The 19,805-nt window shown below is 40.9% G+C and overlaps 2 non-coding genes across 2 annotated transcripts; both read left to right on the top strand.

Moving 5' to 3' along the window:
- Positions 1 to 885: 885 nt before the first annotated feature.
- LOC112704640 (small nucleolar RNA R71) lies at positions 886 to 993 on the top strand. Its single transcript, XR_003155255.1, has one exon. It is a non-coding gene; the product is annotated as a small nucleolar RNA R71 (small nucleolar RNA).
- Positions 994 to 19,072: 18,079 nt separating this feature from the next.
- On the top strand, positions 19,073 to 19,176 carry LOC112704824 (small nucleolar RNA R71). Its single transcript, XR_003155428.1, has one exon. It is a non-coding gene; the product is annotated as a small nucleolar RNA R71 (small nucleolar RNA).
- Positions 19,177 to 19,805: the final 629 nt, after the last annotated feature.

A 19,805-nucleotide genomic window follows, 5' to 3' on the forward strand; every position in this document is an offset into this window, starting at 1 on the left:
GGTCTCATTTTGAGCCTCAGATTCCCATGGTTCCTCATTGGGGAACTCAGTGGAGGTCAGTGCACGCCCATTGAGGTCTTCCTCAGTGGCATTCACTTCCTCTCCTTCCTCTCCAAATTCGGCCATGTTGATGGCCTTGCACTCTCCTTTTGGATTTTCTTCTGTATTGCTTGGAAGAGTACTAGGAGGGAGTTCAGTAACTTTCTTACTCAGCTGTCCCACTTGTGCCTCCAAATTCCTAATGGAGGACCTTGTTTCAGTCATGAAACTTTGAGTGGTTTTGATTAGATCAGAGACCATGGTTGCTAAGTCAGAGTGGTTCTGCTTAGAGTTCTCTGTCTGTTGCTGAGAAGATGATGGAAAAGGCTTGCCATTGCTAAACCTATTTCTTCCACCATTATTGTTGTTGAAACCTTGTTGAGGTCTCTGTTGATCCTTCCATGAGAAATTTGGGTGATTTCTCCATGAAGAATTATAGGTGTTTCCATAGGGTTCTCCCATGTAATTCACCTCTTCCATTGAAGGGTTCTCAGGATCATAGGCTTCTTCTTCAGATGAAGCATCCTTAGTACTGCCATGTGCATTTTGCATTCCAGACAGACTTTGAGAAATCAAATTGACTTGTTGAGTCAATATCTTGTTCTGAGCCAGAATGGCATTCAGAGTATCAATCTCAAGAACTCCTTTCTTTTGATTTGTCCCATTGTTCACAGGATTCCTTTCAGAAGTGTACATGAATTGGTTATTTGCAACCATTTTAATTAGTTCTTGAGCTTCTGTAGGCGTCTTCTTCAGATGAAGAGATCCTCCAGCAGAGCTATCCAAAGACATCTTGGATAGTTCAGAGAGACCATCATAGAAAATACCTATGATGCTCCATTCAGAAAGCATATCAGATGGACACTTTCTGATCAATTATTTGTATCTTTCTCAAGCTTCATAGAGGGATTCTCCATCCTTCTGTCTGAAGGTTTGGACTTCCACTCTAAGCTTACTCAATTTTTGAGGTGGAAAGAACTTTGCCAAGAAGGCATTGACTAGCTTTTCCCATGAGTCCAGGCTTTCTTTAGGTTGTGAGTCCAACCATGTCCTAGCTCTGTCTCTTACAGCAAAAGGGAATAGCATAAGTCTGTAGACCTCAGGGTCAACTCCATTAGTCTTGACAGTGTCACAGATTTGCAAGAATTCAGCTAAGAACTGATGAGGATCTTCCAATAGAAGTCCATGGAACTTGCAATTCTGTTGCATTAGAGAAACTAATTGAGGCTTAAGCTCAAAGTTGTTTGCTCCAATGGCAGGGTAGAGATGCTTCTCCCATAGAAGTCGGGAGTAGGTGCAGTAAAGTCACCCAGCACCTTCCTTGCATTGTTGGCATTGTTGTTGTTTTCGGCTGCCATGGATTCTTCTTCTTTGAAGATTTCTGTTAGGTCCTCTACAGAGAGTTGTGCCTTAGCTTCTCTTAGCTTTCGCTTCAAGGTCCTCTCAGGTTCAGGGTCAGCTTCAACAAGAATGCTTTTGTCTTTGTTCCTGCTCATATGAAAGAGAAAAGAACAAGAAAATGTGGAATCCTCTATGTCACAGTATAGAGATTCCTTGAGGTGTCAGAGGAAAAGAAAAATAGAAGGAAGAAGTAGAGGAATTCGAACTTAATCAGATAGAGTTCGAATTGTGCATTGAGAAGGAGTGGTACTCCATAAATAGAAGGATGCGAGAAGAGGGGAAGAGATTTTTCGAAAATTAAGTTAAAAAGATTTTAAAAACATTTTGAAAAATTGATTGATAATTTTTGAAAACTAAAAGTGGGAAAGAAATCAAGTGATTTTTGAAAAAGATTTTGAAAAAAAAATATGATTGAAAACTATTTTTTGAAAAAGATGTGATTAAAAAGATATGATTGAAAAGTTATGGTTTTAAAAAGATGTGATTGAAAAGATATGATTTGAAAACAATTTTAAAAAGATTTGATTTTAAAAATTAATGACTTGCCTAACAAGAAAAGATATGATTCAAACATTAAACCTTTCTCAACAGAAAAGGCAACATACTTGAATTGTTCAATCAAATCATTAATTGTTAGCAAGTATCTTTGAAAAAGGAAAGAAATTTATTTTGAAAAAGATTTGATTGAAAAGATTTGATTTGAAAAAGATTTGATTTTGAAAAACTTTGAAAACTTGAAAAAAAATTTGCATTGAAAATAGAATCTTCCCTCTTGTGCCATCCTGGCGTTAAACGCCCAGAATGGTGCACATTCTGGCGTTTAACGCCCAATGCACTACCCTTTTGGGCGTTAAACGCCCAACCAGGCACCCTGGCTGGCGTTTAAACGCTAGTCTGTCCTTCTTCACTGGGCGTTTTGAACGCCCAGCTTTTTCTGTGTAATTCCTCTGCTACATGTTCTGAATCTTCAGTTCCCTGTACTATTGACTTGAAAATAGAAACAAGATCAAATAAACAATGCATGCAAGACACCAAACTTAAAATTAGACACTAGACTCAAACAAGAAACATAAAATATTTTTGGTTTTTATGATTTTGTAATTTTTTTTGGATTTTTCGAAAATTAAGTGGAAGAAGAAAATAAAGGTATCAAAATTCTTAATGAGAATTCCAGGGATCATTGCAATGCTAGTCTAAGACTCCGGTCCAGAAATTAGACATGGCTTCACAGCCAGCCAAGCATTCAAAGAAAGCTCCGGTCCAAAACACTAGACATGGCCAATGGCCAGCCAAGCCTTAGCAGATCATTGCTCCAATAGCAAGATTGATGGAAATCAACAAGCTCTTGTGATGATCAGTTGAAACCTCGGTCCAATAAGATTAGACATGGCTTCACAGCCAGCCAGACTTCAACAGATCATCATGAAACACTAGAATTCATTCTTAAGAACTCTGAAGAAAAATACCTAATCTAAGCAACAAGATGAACCGTCAGTTGTCCATACTCGAAACAATCCCCGGCAACGGCACCAAAAACTTGGTGGGCGAAATTGTGATCACTACAACTCCGCACAACTAACCTGCAAGTGCACTGGGTCGTCCAAGTAATAAACCTTACGCGAGTAAGGGTCGATCCCACGGAGATTGTTGGTATGAAGCAAGCTATGGTCACCTTGTAAATCTTAGTCAGGCAGACTCAAATGGGTATGGGTGATATATGAATAAAACATAAAGATAAAGATAGAGATACTTATGTATTCCATTGGTGAGAATTTCAGATAAGCGAATGGAGATGCTTGGTCCCTTCCGTCTCTCTGCTTTCCTACTGTCATCATCCAATCCTTCTTACTCCTTTCCATGGCAAGCTTATGCAAGGGTTTCACCGTTGTCAGTGGCTACCTCCCATCCTCTCAGTGGAAATGTTCAACGCACCCTGTCACGGCACGGCTATCCATCTGTCGGTTCTCGATCAGGCCGGAATAGAATCCAGTGATTCTTTTGCGTCTGTCACTAACGCCCCGCCCTCAGGAGTTTGAAGCACGTCACAGTCATTCAATCATTGAATCCTACTCAGAATACCACAGACAAGGTTAGACCTTCCGGATTCTCTTGAATGCCGCCATCAGTTCTTGCCTATACCACGAAGACTCTGATCTCACGGAATGGCTGGCTCGTTTGTCAGGCGAGCACTCGGTTGTCAGGCGATCAACCATGCATCGTGTATCAGGAATCCAAGAGATATTCACCCAATCTAAGGTAGAACGGAGGTGGTTGTCAGTCACACGTTCATAGGTGAGAATGATGATGAGTGTCACGGATCATCACATTCATCAAGTTGAAGAACAAGTGATATCTTGGAACAAGAACAAGCGGAATTGAATAGAAGAACAATAGTAATTGCATTAATACTCGAGGTACAGCAGAGCTCCACACCTTAATCTATGGTGTGTAGAAACTCCACCGTTGAAAATACATAAGGACAAGGTCTAGGCATGGCCGAATGGCCAGCCTCCCAAAGTGATCAAAAGATCTAAAGATCAAAAGATTCCAAAGATCAGAAGATGAAAATACAATAGTAAAAGGTCCTATTTATAGGAAACTAGTAGCCTAGAGTGTATAGAGAAGAGTAAATGACATAAAAATCCACTTCCGGGCCCACTTGGTGTGTGCTTGGGCTGAGCATTGAAGCATTTTCGTGTAGAGACTCTTCTTGGAGTTAAACGCCAGCTTTAGTGCCAGTTTGGGCGTTTAACTCCCATTTGGGTGCCAGTTCCAGCGTTTAACGCTGGGATTTCTTGAGGTGATTTTGAACGCCGGTTTGGGCCATCAAATCTTGGGCAAAGTATGGACTATCATATATTGCTGGAAAGCCCAGGATGTCTACTTTCCAACGCCGTTGAGAGCGCGCCAGTTGGGCTTCTGTAGCTCCAGAAAATCCACTTCGAGTGCAGGGAGGTCAGAATCAAACAGCATCTGCAGTCCTTTTCAGTCTCTGAATCAGATTTTTGCTCAGGTCCCTCAATTTCAGCCAGAAAATACCTGAAATCACAGAAAAATACACAAACTCATAGTAAAGTCCAGAAAAGTGAATTTTAGCTAAAAACTAATAAAAATATACTAAGAACTCAACTAAAACTACTAAAAACATACTAAAAACAATGCCAAAAAGCGTATAAATTATCCGCTCATCATGCTCAAAGCCTTGGATCCTTTTTATTACCCTTGCCTTTTGGTTTAAAGGGATATTGGCTTCTTCTGCTTGTTCTTTCTTTTTCTCTCTTTTTTTTCGTTTTTTTTTGAATACATTACTTTTTCTTGCTTCAAGAATCATTTTTATGATTTTTCAGATCCTCAATAACAGTTCTCTTTTCCATCATTCTTTCAAGAGCCAACAATTTTAACATTCTTAAAACAACAAATTCAAAAGACATATGCACTGTTCAAGCATTTATTCAGAAAATAAAAAGTATTGTCACCACATCAAACTAATTCAACTAGTTTCAGAGATAAATTCGAAATCCTGTACTTCTTGTTCTTTTGTGATTAATGCATTTTTTCATTTAAGAGAGGTGATAGATTCATAGGACATTCATAGCTTTAAGACATGAATTTTAAATTTTTTTAATCATGAATTAAGAACAAAACTCAGAAATAGATATAAGATAAGACTAAAAATTTAGATAGGCTCCTAATGATAGAGGTTATCACAGAGTTAGGACTCAACAACCTTGATTTTGGGAAGTGGATGCTCCCTCAACTTGAGGGGAGAGCTTTTGGCGTTTCATCTCTTGAAGTTCACGCCCCTGCTTCTCTTGTTCCTTCAGCAATTTGCAGAGCATGCAGTTCTGATTCTGCTGTTCTGCCTTAAGTTGCTCCATAGTTTCTTGCAACTTGGTGATGGATGCTTCTAGGCTGGCCCAGTAGTCAATTTCAGGAAATTCAGGGAGGAACTCCTGCGCCCTCTTTTTGATAGAATTATCTTGCATTTGTCCTTCCATTGACTTCTTGGTGATTGGATGTTCAATGGGTATGAATTCATCTACTCCCATCTTGACCCCAGCCTCTTTACAGAGCAAAGAGATCAAGCTTGGGTACGCCAGTTTGGCTTCAGTGGAATTCTTGTTTGCAATTGTGTAGATCTCACAAGCAATCAGATGATGAACCTCCACTTCTTTTCTAAGCATAATGCAATGAATCATCACTGCTCTCTTGATGGTAACCTCAGAACGGTTGCTAGTGGGTAATATGGAACGCCCAATAAAGTCTAGCCAACCTCTTGCAATTGGTTTGAGGTCTCCCCTCTTGAGTTGGTTTGGGACACCTTTTGAATTGGTTATCCATTTAGTTCCAGGGAGGCATATGTCCTCTAGAACTTGATCCAACCCTTTATCTGCTCTCACCATCCTCCTATTAAAGGATTTAGGATCATCATTTAGTTGAGGTAATTTGAAGACCTCTCTTATTTTGTCCAGATGGAAGTAAATAATTCTCCCTCTGACCATGGTTCTGTAGGTATGAAAAGCAGTTCCAGTCATTCTCTGCTTATCTGTCAGCCACAGATTTGAGTAGAATTCCTGAACCATGTTCCTTCCAACCTTTGTCTCAGGGTTGGTTAGAACTTCCCATCCTCTATTTCGAATTTGCTCTTGGATCTCCGGATATTCATCTTCTTTCAGATTGAATTTGACTTCCGGGATCACTGACCTCAGACCCATTATTTTGTGGTAATGGTCTGCATGTTCTTTGGTTAAGAACTTCTCTTGACTCCAAACATCCTTTGGATTATTCTCTTTCTTGCCTCTTGAATTGGTTTGTTTTCCTCTAGGAGCCATGATCTTGATAAATCTTGGCCTAGTGATCACGGAAAGCACACCAAACTTAGAGGTTTGCTTGTCCTCAAGCAAAAGAAGGCAAAGAGGGGAGAGAGAAGGAGAGCAAATTCGAATGGTGTGGGAATGAGGGTGGCCGAATGTGTTTAAATAGGAGAGGAGGGGAACTATTCGAAAATTTGAAGGAGATTTGAGAAGATTTGGAAAAAATTTGAGGAGATAATTGAGTTTTTTTTTTTTTAAAGAGTCTAGGAAAGAATTTGAAATAGATTTGAAGAAGATTCTAATTTTTTGAGATTGGGGGTAAATAATGAAAATTTGTAATGTGTTTATGGAGAAAGATATGGATCAAAACAAGAAATTTTGAAAAAAAAATTAAAGTGGGACACAAAATCTCCTCCCCGTGCCTATCTGGCGTTAAACACCCAGAATGGTATCCATTCTGGCGTTTAACGCCCACTTGGTGGCCTATTTGGGCATTTAACGCCCAGCCAGGTATCCTGGCAGGCGTTAAACGCCAGAAATCCCTTCTTCCTGGGTGTTTTGCTAAACACCCAGGATGCTGCACACCTGGCGTTAAACGCCCAGAATGGTGCCCATTCTGGCGTTTAACGCCCAAAATGGCACAATTACTGGCGTTAAACGCCCAGAATGCCCCTTACTGGCATTTTTTCGCTAGTAAGCTATTTTTCTCTGCTTTTTGCACTGAATCCTTCTGTAACTCTGTGAATTCCTTTAATTTTGATAAATGCCTTTCAAGAATATATATCAACATCGATTAAACAGAATAGATACCCTTCTAACCACTGGGTTGCCTCCCAGCAAGTGCTTCTTTATTGTCTTTAGCTGGACCTTCACTGATAATCACTCAAGTCTCAGTTTTGTGCATTCTTGCTCAAAGTTGCTTTCAAGATAATGCTTAATCCTCTGTCCATTGACAATGAACTTCTTGTCAGAATCATTATCCTGAAGCTCAACATATCCATATGGTGATACTCCTGTAATCACATATGGACCCCTCCAGCGGGACTTAAGCTTTCTTGGAAACAATCTGAGCCTAGAGTTGAAGAGCAGGACCTTTTGTCCTGGCTCAAAGACTCTGGATGACAATTTCTTGTCATGCCATTTCTTTGCCTTTTCCTTATAGATTTTTGCATTTTCAAAGGCATTGAGTCTGAATTCCTCTAGCTCATTTAGCTGGAGCAATCTTTTTTCACCAGCTAACTTAGCATCCATGTTTAGGAATCTGGTTGCCCAGTAGGCTTTATGTTCCAGTTCCACGGGCAGATGACAGGCCTTCCCATACACCAGTTGGTATGGAGAGCTTCCTATAGGAGTCTTGTATGCTGTTCTGTATGCCCACAGAGCATCATCCAAGCTCTTTGCCCAATCCTTTCTACGGGCAATAACAGTCCATTCCAGGATTCTTTTGAGCTCTCTGTTGGAGACCTCAGCTTGCCCATTTGTCTGTGGGTGATACGGAGTTGCTACTTTGTGGCTAATTCCATATCTAACCATAGCAGAGTACAGTTGTTTATTGCAGAAATGAGTGCCCCCATCACTGATCAGTACTCTGGGATCACCAAACCTGCTGAAGATGTGTTTCTGGAGGAATTTCAGCACGGTCTTAGTATCATTATTGGGTGTGGCAATTGCTTCCACCCATTTAGATACATAGTCTACTGCCACTAGAATATAAGTGTTTGAGTATGATGGTGGGAAGGGGCCCATGAAGTCAATTCCCCATACATCAAACAATTCAATCTCTAAGATCCCTTGCTGAGGCATGGCGTAACCATGAGGCAAGTTACCAGCTCTTTGGCAACTGTCACAGTTACGCACAAACTCTCGGGCATCTCTATAGAGAGTAGGCCAGTAGAATCCGCATTGGAGGACCTTGGTTGCTATTCGCTCACCTCCAAAGTGTCCTCCATATTGTGATCCATGGCAATGCCACAGGATTCTTTGTGCTTCCTCTCTGGGTACACATCTGCGGATTATTCCGTCTGCACATCTCTTAAAGAGATAAGGCTCATCCCATAGGTAGTACTTGGCATCAGAAATCAATTTCTTTCTTTGTACTCTGCTGTACTCCTGAGGTATGAACCTCACAGCTTTATAATTTACAATATCTGTAAACCATGGAGCTTCCTGAATGGCAAAGAGTTGCTCATCTGGGAAGGTCTCAGAGATCTCAGTAGAAGGGAGGGACGCCCCAGCTACTGGTTCTAGTCGGGACAGATGATCAGCTACTTGGTTCTCTGTCCCTTTTCTGTCTCTTATCTCTATATCAAACTCTTGCAGAAGCAATACCCACCTTATGAGCCTGGGTTTTGAATCCTGCTTTGTGAGTAAGTACTTAAGAGCAGCATGGTCAATGTACACAATCACCTTTGATCCTACTAAATAGGATCTAAATTTGTCAATGGCATAGACCACTGTAAGTAACTCTTTTTCTGTGGTTGTGTAGTTCTTCTGTGTGTCATTTAGAACACGGCTAGCATAATAAATGACGTGCAGAAGCTTGTTATGCCTCTGTCCCAACACTGCACCAATGGCATGGTCACTGGCATCACACATTAATTCGAATGGTAATGCCCAGTCTGGTGCAGAGATGACTGGTGCTGTGACCAGCTTAGCTTTCAGGGTCTCAAATGCCTGCAGATACTGTGTGTCAAATACAAATGGTGTGTCAGCAGCTAGCAGATTGCTCAGAGGTTTTGCAATTTTCGAAAAATCCTTTATAAACCTTCTGTAGAATCCTGCATGCCCCAGAAAGCTTCTGATTGCCTTAATATTGGCAGGTGGGGGTAATTTTTCAATTACTTCTACCTTTTCCTTATCCACCTCTATTCCACTGCTTGAAATTTTGTGCCCAAGGACAATTCCTTCAGTCACCATAAAGTGACATTTCTCCCAGTTTAAAACCAGGTTAGTCTCTTGGCACCTTTTCAGGACAAGTGCTAGGTGGTTAAGACAGGAGCTGAATGAATCTCCATATACTGAGAAGTCATCCATGAAGACTTCCAGGAATTTCTCTACCATATCAGAGAAGATGGATAGCATGCATCTCTGAAAGGTGGCAGGAGCATTACACAGACCAAAAGGCATCCTCCTGTAGGCAAACACGCCAGAAGGGCAAGTGAATGCTGTTTTCTCTTGGTCCTGAGGATCTACTGCAATTTGGTTGTAGCCTGAATAGCCAACCAAAAAGCAATAATAATCATGCCCAGCTAGTCTTTCTAGCATTTGGTCTATGAATGGCAAAGGAAAATGATCCTTTCTGGTGGCTGTATTGAGCCTTCTGTAGTCAATACACATGCGCCACCCTGTGACTGTTCTTGTAGGAACCAGTTCATTATGAACTACCGTCATGCCTCCCTTCTTGGGGACAACTTGGACAGGGCTCACCCAGGGGCTATCAGAAATAGGATAAATAATCCCAGCCTCTAGTAATTTAGTGACCTCCTTCTGCACCACCTCCTTCATGGCTAGATTTAGCCGCCTTTGTGGTTGGACCACTGGTTTGGCATTATCCTCCAATAGGATCTTGTGCATGCATCTTGCTGGGCTAATGCCCTTAAGATCACTTATGGACCACCCAAGAGCTGTCTTGTGTGTCCTCAGCACTTGAATCAGTGCTTCCTCTTCCTGTGGATTTAAAGCAGAGCTTATAATCATTGGAAAAGTGCCACCCTCTCCCAGAAATGCATACTTCAGGGATGGTGGTAGTGGTTTGAGTTCAGGTTTTGGAGGCTTATCCTCCTCCTGAGGAATTTTCAAAAATTCTTTTGTTTCCTCTGGTTCGTCCTGATCAGGCTGAGCATCCCTGAAGATGTCCTCAAGCTCTGATTCTAGACTTTCAGTCATATTGATCTCTTCCACCAAAGAGTCAATAATGTCAGCGCCCATGCAGTCATTTGGTATGTCTGGATGCTGCATAGCTTTTACAGCATTCAACTTGAACTCATCCTCATTGACTCTTAGGGTTACTTCCCCTTTTTGTACATCAATGAGAGTTCGTCCAGTTGCTAGGAAAGGTCTTCCTAGAATGAGAGTTGCACTCTTGTGCTCCTCCATTTCCAGCACTACAAAGTCAGTTTGAAAGGCAAATGGCCCAACCTTGACAATCATGTCCTCAATTATGCCTGATGGATATTTAATGGAGCCATCAGCAAGTTGGAGGCATATCCGGGTTGGTTTGACTTCTTCAGTCAACCCAAGCTTTCTGATAGTGGATGCAGGTATTAGATTGATACTTGCTCCAAGATCACACAGGGCTATCTTGGTGCAAGCACCTTCTAATGTGCATGGTATCATAAAGCTTCCTGGATCTTGAAGCTTTTCTGGTAAGCTTTTCAGAATGACTGCACTGCATTCTTTAGTGAGAAACACTTTTTCAGTTTCTCTCCAATCCTTCTTATGGCTTAAGATCTCTTTCATGAATTTAGCATAAGAAGGTATTTGCTCAAGTGCCTCTGCAAACGGAATCTTTATTTTAAGAGTCCTCAGATAGTCTGCAAAGCGGGAAAACTGCTTATCCTGTTCCGCTTGGCGGAGTTTCTGTGGATAAGGCATCTTGGCTTTATACTCTTCAACCTTAGTTGCTGCAGGTTTATTCCTTACAGAGGTGGTTGGAGAAGCCTTTTTAGAGGGGTCACTATCAGCACTCTCAGGTGTCTGGTTCCCCTTTTGCGTTTGAACGCCAGGATTGGGTGGAAAATGGGCGTTTAACGCCAACTTTTCCCCCTTTTTTGGCGTTTGAACGCCAAAACTGGGCAGGGAATGGGCGTTTAACGCCAGCTTTCCCTCCCTTTCTGGCGTTTGAACGCCATTAGTATTCCTCTCTGGGCTCTTACTGTCCTCAGAGGGATTTTGGATAGTGGTTTGGCTATCCTCTGTCAATTGTTCCTTTACTGACTTTTTGCTACTTTGAGCAGTGTTATTCAGTGTCTTCCCACTCCTCAGTTGAACTGCTTGGTATTCTTCTGTTATCTGTTTAGATAGCTGCTGTTTTGCCTAATTCAACTGTGATTCCATGTTCTTGTTAGCAGTTTTAGTCTCTTGGAGCATCTCTTTAAATTCTGCTAACTGTTTTATCATCAGGTGTAATTGTTGAGTAAGCTCAACCATCTGTTCTTGAGGATTAGGCTCAGTGGCTAATGCCACAACTTCTTCTTTTGAAGAGGACTCATGGCTAGAGTACAAATGTTGATTTCTAGCAACAGTATCTATAAGCTCTTGAGCCTCTTCAATAGTCTTCCTCATATGTATAGATCCATCAGCTGAGTGGTCTAGAGACATTTGAGCTTTTTCTGTCAGCCCATAGTAAAAGATGTCCAACTGTACCCACTCTGAAAACATTTCAGAGGGGCATTTTCTCAGCATACCTCTATACCTCTCCCAGGCATTATAGAGGGATTCATTATCCTCTTGTTTAAAGCCTTGGATGTCCAGCCTTAGCTGTGTCATCCTTTTTGGAGGGTAAAAGTGATTCAGGAATTTGTCTGATAATTGTTTCCATGTCTTTATGCTTGTTGTAGGTTGATTATTCAACCACTTCTTAGCTTGGTCTCTTACAGCAAATGGAAACAATAATAATCTGTAGACATCCTGATCCACCTCTTTATCACGTACTGTGTCAGCAATTTGTAAGAACTGTGCCAGAAACTCAGTAGGTTCTTCCTGTGGAAGACCGGAATACTGGCAATTTTGCTGCACCATGATAATGAGTTGAGGGTTTAGCTCAAAGCTGCTTGCTTTGATGGGAGGTATACAGATGCTACTCCCATATGCAGCTGTAATGGGGTTGGCATATGACCCCAGAGTCCTTTTGGACTGTTCATTCCCATTTATGTCTATATTGGAGAAAAGAGAATTGATGTGAATAGTAATCAAGATATATATGTATATATATTTTTTTGAAAAGAGGAGAGATAAAAACAACAAAGAGACACCAAACTTAAAATTTTTCAGAAAATCAAACATGAATTTTCGAAATTTTAAAGAAAAACACAAAGAAGACACCAAACTTAGAATTTTTAAAGATAAAAAAGGGACTAAGGACTTGCAAATTCGAAAATTAAAAGAAAAACAAAAGCATGCAATTGACACCAAACTTAAAATATGAAATTATACTCAAATAAAAGACTCTAAACCAACAAAAACAAAACGGTCCTAATCTAAGCAACAAGATAAGCCGTCAGTTGTCCAAACTCGAACAATCCCCGGCAACGGCGCCAAAAACTTGGTGCATGAAATTGCAATCACACTTTGCAATCCCGCACAACTAACCAGCAAGTGCACTGGGTCGTCCAAGTAATACCTTATGTGAGTAAGGGTCGATCCCACGGAGATTGTCGGCTTGAAGCAAGCTATGGTTATCTTGTAACTCTTAGTCAGGATATCAAAGATTATCAGGATTGATTGTAAAAAGCAAAAGAACATAAAACAAGTACTTGAATTGCAGTGATGGAGAATAGGTTGAGGCTTTGGAGATGCTCTGTCTTCTGAACCTCTGCTTTCCTACTGTCTTCTTCTTCAAACACGCAAGGCTCCTTCCATGGAAAGCTGTATGTAGGGTTTCACCGTTGTCAATGGCTACCTCCCATCCTCTCAGTGGAAATGTTCAACGCACCCTGTCACGGCACGGCTATCCAGCTGTCGGTTCTCGATCATGTCGGAATAGAATCCAGTGATTCTTTTGCGTCTGTCACTAACGCCCCACAATCGCGAGTTCGAAGCTCGTCACAGTCATTCAATCATTGAATCCTACTCAGAATACCACAGACAAGGTTTAGACCTTCCGGATTCTCTTGAATGCCGCCATCAATTCTAGCTTATACCACGAAGATTCTGGTTAAGGAATCCAAGAGATATCTACTCAATCTAAGGTAGAACGGAGGTGGTTGTCAGGCACGCGTTCATAGTTGAGAATATGATGAGTGTCACGGGTCATCACATTCATCCGGTTTAAGAACAAGTGATATCTTAGAACGGAAGCAAGCATGATTGAATAAGAAACAGTAGTAATTGCATTAATCCATCAAGAAACAGCAGAGCTCCTCACCCCCAACCATGGGGTTTAGAGACTCATGCTGTAGAAGATACAATGAGAAACATGTAAAGTGTCATGAGGTACTGGTGGACGAAATTGTGATCACTGTTCTTTGATTTGCATTTTTGTTGTGTTGTGGAATTTAGGATTAATATGCTCTTAGGGCACTGTTTATTTTCACAACTTCGTTCAACTAACCAGCAAGTGTACTGGGTCGTCCAAGTAATAAACCTTACGTGAGTAAGGGTCGAATCCACAGAGATTGTTGGTATGAAGCAAGCTATGGTCACCTTATAGATCTCAGTCAGGCAGATTAAAATAGTTTTATGGGTTTCGAATAATTAATAATAAAAAGAAATAAACAATAAAAAGGATAGAACACTTATGCAGATTCATTGGTGGGAATTTCAGATAAGCGGATGGAGATGCTGTAGAGCCCAAGCACGCCTGTTCTCCTACTGCTTCTACTCAGTCCTTCTTACTCCTTTCCATGGCAAGCTTTGTATAGGGGTTCACCATCAACTGTGGCTACTTTCTTCCTCTCGGGGAAATATCCTGTGCGGCTGTCACTCGCACAGCTAACCAGTTTGGAGACATCACCCATGGCTAATGGCTACATCCCATCCTCGCAGTGAAAACTAATGCTCACGCACTCTGTCACAGTACGGCTAATCACCGGTTGGTTCCCGCTCCTACTGGAATAGAATCCCTCTTTTGCGTCTGTCACTAACGCCCAGCAGGTTAAAGTTTGAAGCACGTCACAGTCATTCATTACCGGAATCCTACTCGGAACACCACAGACAAGGTTGGACTTTCTGGATTCCCAGGATCCTACTCGGAATACCACAGACAAGGTGAGACTTTCCGGATCCTCATAAATGCCGCCATCTATCTAGCTTATACCACGAAGATTCTGTTGGGGAATCTAAGAGATACACATTCAAGCTCTGTTGCATGTAGAACGTAAGTGGTTGTCAATCACGCGCATTCATAAGTGAGAATAATAATGAGGGTTATCTGACTCATTACATTCATCATGTTCTTGGGTACGAATGAATATCTTGGAATAAGAATAAGAGAGATTTGAATAAAAGATAATAGAATTGCATTAATACTTGAGGTACAGCAGAGCTCCACACCCTTAATCTATGGTGTGCAGAAACTCCACTGTTGAAAATACATAAGCAAGAGGTTCAGGCATGGCCGAATGGCTAGCCCTCCTAAACGTGATCACAGGACTCAAAATACAATCCAGGATCTACGTGGTCAAAAAGACCTCTAATACAATAGATAAATGTTCTATTTATAATAAACTAGCTCCTAGGGTTTACATGAGTAAGTAATTGATGCATAAATCCACTTCCGGGGCCCACTTGGTGTATGCTTGGGCTGAGCTTGATCAATCCACGAGCTAAGGCATTTCTTGGCGTCAAACTTTGAGTTATGACGTGTTTTGGGCGTTCAACTCCGGATCATGACGTTTTTCTGGCGTTTAACTCCAGACAGCAGCGTGTACTTGGCGTTTAACGCCAAGTTACGTCATCATTCTTCGAATAAAGTATGGACTATTATATATTGCTGGAAAGCCCTGGATGTCTACTTTCCAACGCCGTTGAGAGCGCGCCAATTGGAGTTCTGTAGCTCCAGAAAATCCATTCCGAGTGCAGAGAGGTCAGATTCCAACAACATCAGCAGTCCTTTTGTCAGCCTTTTTCAGAGTTTAGCTCAAATCCCTTAATTTCAGTCAGAATTTACCTGAAATCACAGAAAAACACATAAACTCATAGTAAAGTCTAGAAATGTGAATTTAACATAAAAACTAATGAAAACATTCCTAAAAGTAGCTTAAACTTACTGAAAACTATATAAAAACAATGCCAAAAAGCGTATAAATTATCTGCTCATCACAACACCAAACTTAAATTGTTGCTTGTCCCCAAGCAACTGAAAATCAAAATAGGATAAAAAGAAGAGAATATACTATAGAGTCCAAAATATCAATGAATATTAATTTAATTAGATGAGCGGGACTTGTAGCTTTTTGCTTCTGAACAGTTTTGGCATCTCACTTTTTCCTTTGTAGTTCAGAGTGATTGGCTTCTCTAGGAACTTAGAATTTCAGATAGTGTTATTGACTTTCCTAGTTTAGGCATGTTGATTCTTGAACACAGCTACTTTATGAGTCTTGGCCTTGGCCCTAAGCACTTTGTCTTCCAGTATTACCACCGGATACACAAATGCCACAGACACATAACTGGGTGAACCTTTTCAGATGGTGACTCAGCTTTGCTAAAGTCCCCAGTTAGTGGTGTCCAGAGCTCTTAAGCACACTCTTTAGCTTTGGATCACGACTTTAACCACTCAGTCTCAAGCTTTTCACTTGGACCTTCATGACACAAGCACATGGTTAGGGACAACTTGATTTAGCCGCTTAGGCCTGGATTTTAATTCCTTGGGCCCTCCTATCCATTAATGCTCAAAGCCTTGGATCCTTGCTTTTTCTTTAAAACTTTCGCCAAATTTTTTTTTTTGCTGCTTTTTCTTGCTTCAAGAATCAATTTCATGATGTTTTTCAGATCATCAATAACATTTCTCTTTGTTCATCATTCTTTCAAGAACCAACAATTTTAACACTCATAAACAACAATATCAAAAGACATATGCACTGTTCATTCATTCATTCAGAAAACAAAATTTATTTCCACCACATCAATATAATTAAATTAAATTCACTAATAATTTCGAAAATTATGTACTTCTTGTTTTTTTGGATTAAAACATTTTTCTTTTAAGAGAGGTGAAAGACTAATGGATTTTATTCATAGCTTTAAGGCATGGTTACACACTAATGATCATGAAGTAGAGACACAAAACATAGATAAACACAATATTAAAAACGAAAACAGAAAGAAATAAAGAGCAAGGAATGAATCCACCTGAGTGGGTGGCGCCTTCTTTGAAGGTCCAATGGTGCTTTTTGAGCTTCTTTATGTCTTTTCCTTGCTTTTGTTGCATGATCCCTAGTGATTTTGGTGTTTTTAACATTATTTGCTCCCAAAAGTTGTGTGGAGGACAACTTATTCCCTGAGGTATCTCAGGAATCTTCTTGATTTGCAGCCATATGTTCTAACCAACTGAGCTATTCCAGCTTACATATATAAGTCTTTCCATCTCCCAAGACTCGGAGGTGGAAGCTTGTGTCTTCCCTTTGAGGTTTCTCTGGCCTTAGGTGCCATTAATGGTAATGGAAAAGCAAAAAAAAGCTATGCTTTTACCACACCAAACTTAAAATATTGCTCGCCCTCGAGCAAGAATAGAAAGAAGAGAAGAAGAAGAAGAAGATAATGGAGGTGAGTGAGGGGAGATGGATTCGGCTATATGGGTGGGATTGGGTGGGAAAGAGAAGTTAAATTGTAAAGGTAGGTGGGGTGTATGGGGTAGAATGGGTAGCAGCAGGTGGTGAATGAAAAACAGAAGGGGAGATCATGAATGGAAAGAGAGAGGGCGAGGTAGGTCCACAGATCTTGAGGTGTCAAGGAATTCCATCCCTGCACCAAATAGGCATGTAGAATGCCTTGGCACACCATTCTGGCGTTTAAACGCCCATTGGTGCATGTTCTGGGCGTTCAACGCCCATGTGATGCATGTTTCTGGCGTTGAACGCTAGTTTCATGCTTGTTTCTGGCGTTCAGCGCCAGTTTGTCCTCTCTGTGCACCATCCTGGCGTTTAACGCCAGGTTGGTGCTTGTTTTGGGCGTTCAGCGCCAGAATGGTGCTCTGTTCTGGCATTAAACGCCGGCCAGATGCACCTTCTGGGCGTTGAACGCCAGCCCGTGCATCCTCCAGGGTGAAAAATTTTTTTCTTCTGTTTTTGACTCTGTTTTTAATTTTTTTTTTTGATTTTTTTCGTGACTCCTCATGATCATGTACCTACTAAAACACAAAAATATCAAAGAAATAAAATAAAATAAAATTAGATAAATAAAATTGGGTTGCCTCCCAACAAGCGCTTCTTTAATGTCAATAGCTTGACAGTGGCTCTCATGGAGCCACAAGGTGATCAGGTCAATGTTGTATAGTTGTCTCCACACCAAACTTAGAGTTTGGATATGGAGTTTGAACACCAAACTTAGAGTTTGGTTGTGGCCTCACAACACCAAACTTAGAGTTTGACTGTGTGGGCTCTTCTTGACTCTGAACTGAGAGAAGCTCTTCATGCTTATTCTCTTTTGTCACAGAGGGATGACCATGTGCTTGAAACACAAGGTATTCCCCATTCAATTGAAGGACTAACTCTCCCCTGTTGACATCTATCACAGCTTCTGCTGTGGCTAGGAAAGGTCTTCCTAGGATGATGCATTCATCATCTTCCTTCCTAGTGTCTAGGATTATGAAATCAGTAGGGATGTAAAGGCCTTCAACCTTTACTAGCACGTCCTCTACTATCCCATGAGCTTCTCTCATGGACTTGTCTGCCAATTATAATGAAAATAAGGCAGGTTGTACCTCAATGATCCCCAGCTTCTCCATTACAGAGAGTGGCATAAGATTTATCCCTGACCCAAGATCACATAGAGCTTTTTCAAAGCTCATGGTGCCAATGGTGCAGGGTATTAAGAACTTGCCTGGATCTTGTTTCTTTTGAGGTAGAGTTTCCTGAATCCAATTATCCAGTTCACTAATGAGCAAGGGAGGTTCACTTTCCCAAGTCTCATTACCAAATAATTTGGCATTCAGCTTCATGATAGCTCCTAGATATTGAGCAACTTGCTCTCCAGTCACATCTTCATCCTCTTCAGAGGATGAATATTCTTCAGAGCTCATGAATGGCAGAAGGAGATTTAATGGAATCTCTATGGTCTCTAGATGAGCCTCAGATTCCTCAGGATCCTTAATAGGAAGCTCCTTCTTGCTTGAGGAACGTCCCAGGAGGTCTTCCTCACTAGGATTTTCGTCCTCCTCCTCCTTTGTGTATTCGGCCACTTTGATTAAATCAATGGCCTTGCACTCTCCTTTTGGATTTTCTTCTGTATTACTTGGGAGAATACTAGGAGGAGTTTCAATAACCTTCTTACTCAGCTGACCCACTTGTGCCTCCAAATTTCTAATGGAGGATCTGGTTTCATTCATGAAACTGAAAGTGGCCTTTGACAAATCAGAGACTATATTGGCTAAATTAGAATTATTTTGTTCAGAGTTCTCTGTCTGTTGCTGAGAAGATGATGGATATGGCTTACTATTGTTCAGCCTATTGCGTCCACCATTATTAAAGCCTTGTTGAGGCTTTTGTTGATCCTTCCAGGAGAAATTTGGGTGATTTCTCCATGATGGGTTATAGGTGTTTCCATAAGGTTCACCCATGTAATTAACCTCTGCCATGGCAGGATTCTCAGGATTATAAGCTTCTTCAGAAGCTGCCTCTCTAGTACTGTTGGATGCATGTTGCAATCCATTCAGATTTTGAGAGATTATGTTGACCTGTTGAGTCAACATTTTGTTTTGAGCCAATATGGCATTCAGAGCATCAATTTCAAGAACTCCTTTCTTCTGAGGTACTCCATTATTCACGGAATTCCTCTCAGAGGTGTACATGAACTGGTTGTTTGCAACCATGTCAATGAGTTCTTGAGCCTCTTCAGGCGTTTTCTTCAGGTGAATAGATCCACCTGCAGAATGATCAAATGACATTTTCGAAAATTCAGAGAGACCATAATAGAATATATCTAATAGGGTCCATTCAGAAAACATGTCAGATGGACATCTCTTGGTCAACTGCTTGTATCTTTCCCAAGCTTCATAGAGGGATTCACCATCTTTTTGTTTGAAGGTTTGAACATCCACTCTCAGCTTGCTCAGCTTTTGAGGAGGGAAGAACTTATCTAAGAAAGCAGTGACCAGCTTATCCCAGGAGTCCAGGCTATCTTTAGGTTGTGAATCCAACCATATTCTAGCTCTGTCTCTTACAGCAAAAGGGAAAAGCATGAGCCTGTAGACTTCAGGATCAACTCCATTCGTCTTTACAGTCTCACAGATCTGCAAGAATTCAGTCAAAAACGGATAAGGATCTTCAGATGGAAGTCCATAAAACTTGCAGTTTTGTTGCATTAAAGCAACTAGTTGAGGCTTAAGCTCAAAGTTATTGGCTCCAATGGCAGGAATGGAGATGCTTCTTCCATCAAACTTGGACGTTGGCTTTGTGAAGTCACCAAGCATTCTCCTTGCATTATTATCATTATTATTTGTAGCTGCCATGTCCTTCTCCTGTTCGAAAATTTCTGAAAGGTTGTTTCTGGATTGTTGTAATTTAGCTTCTCTTAATTTTCTCTTCAGAGTCCTTTCAGGTTCTGGATCAATTTCAACAAGAGTGCCTTTATCCTTGTTCCTGCTCATATGAAAGAGAAGAAAACAAGAAAAGAAGAGGAATTCTCTATGTCACAGTATAGAGATTCCTTTATGTTAATAGAAGAAGAAAGGGGTAG

The sequence above is a fragment of the Arachis hypogaea genome, chromosome 7, assembly GCF_003086295.3.
Source record: "Arachis hypogaea cultivar Tifrunner chromosome 7, arahy.Tifrunner.gnm2.J5K5, whole genome shotgun sequence".
NCBI classification, from domain to species: domain Eukaryota; kingdom Viridiplantae; phylum Streptophyta; class Magnoliopsida; order Fabales; family Fabaceae; genus Arachis; species Arachis hypogaea.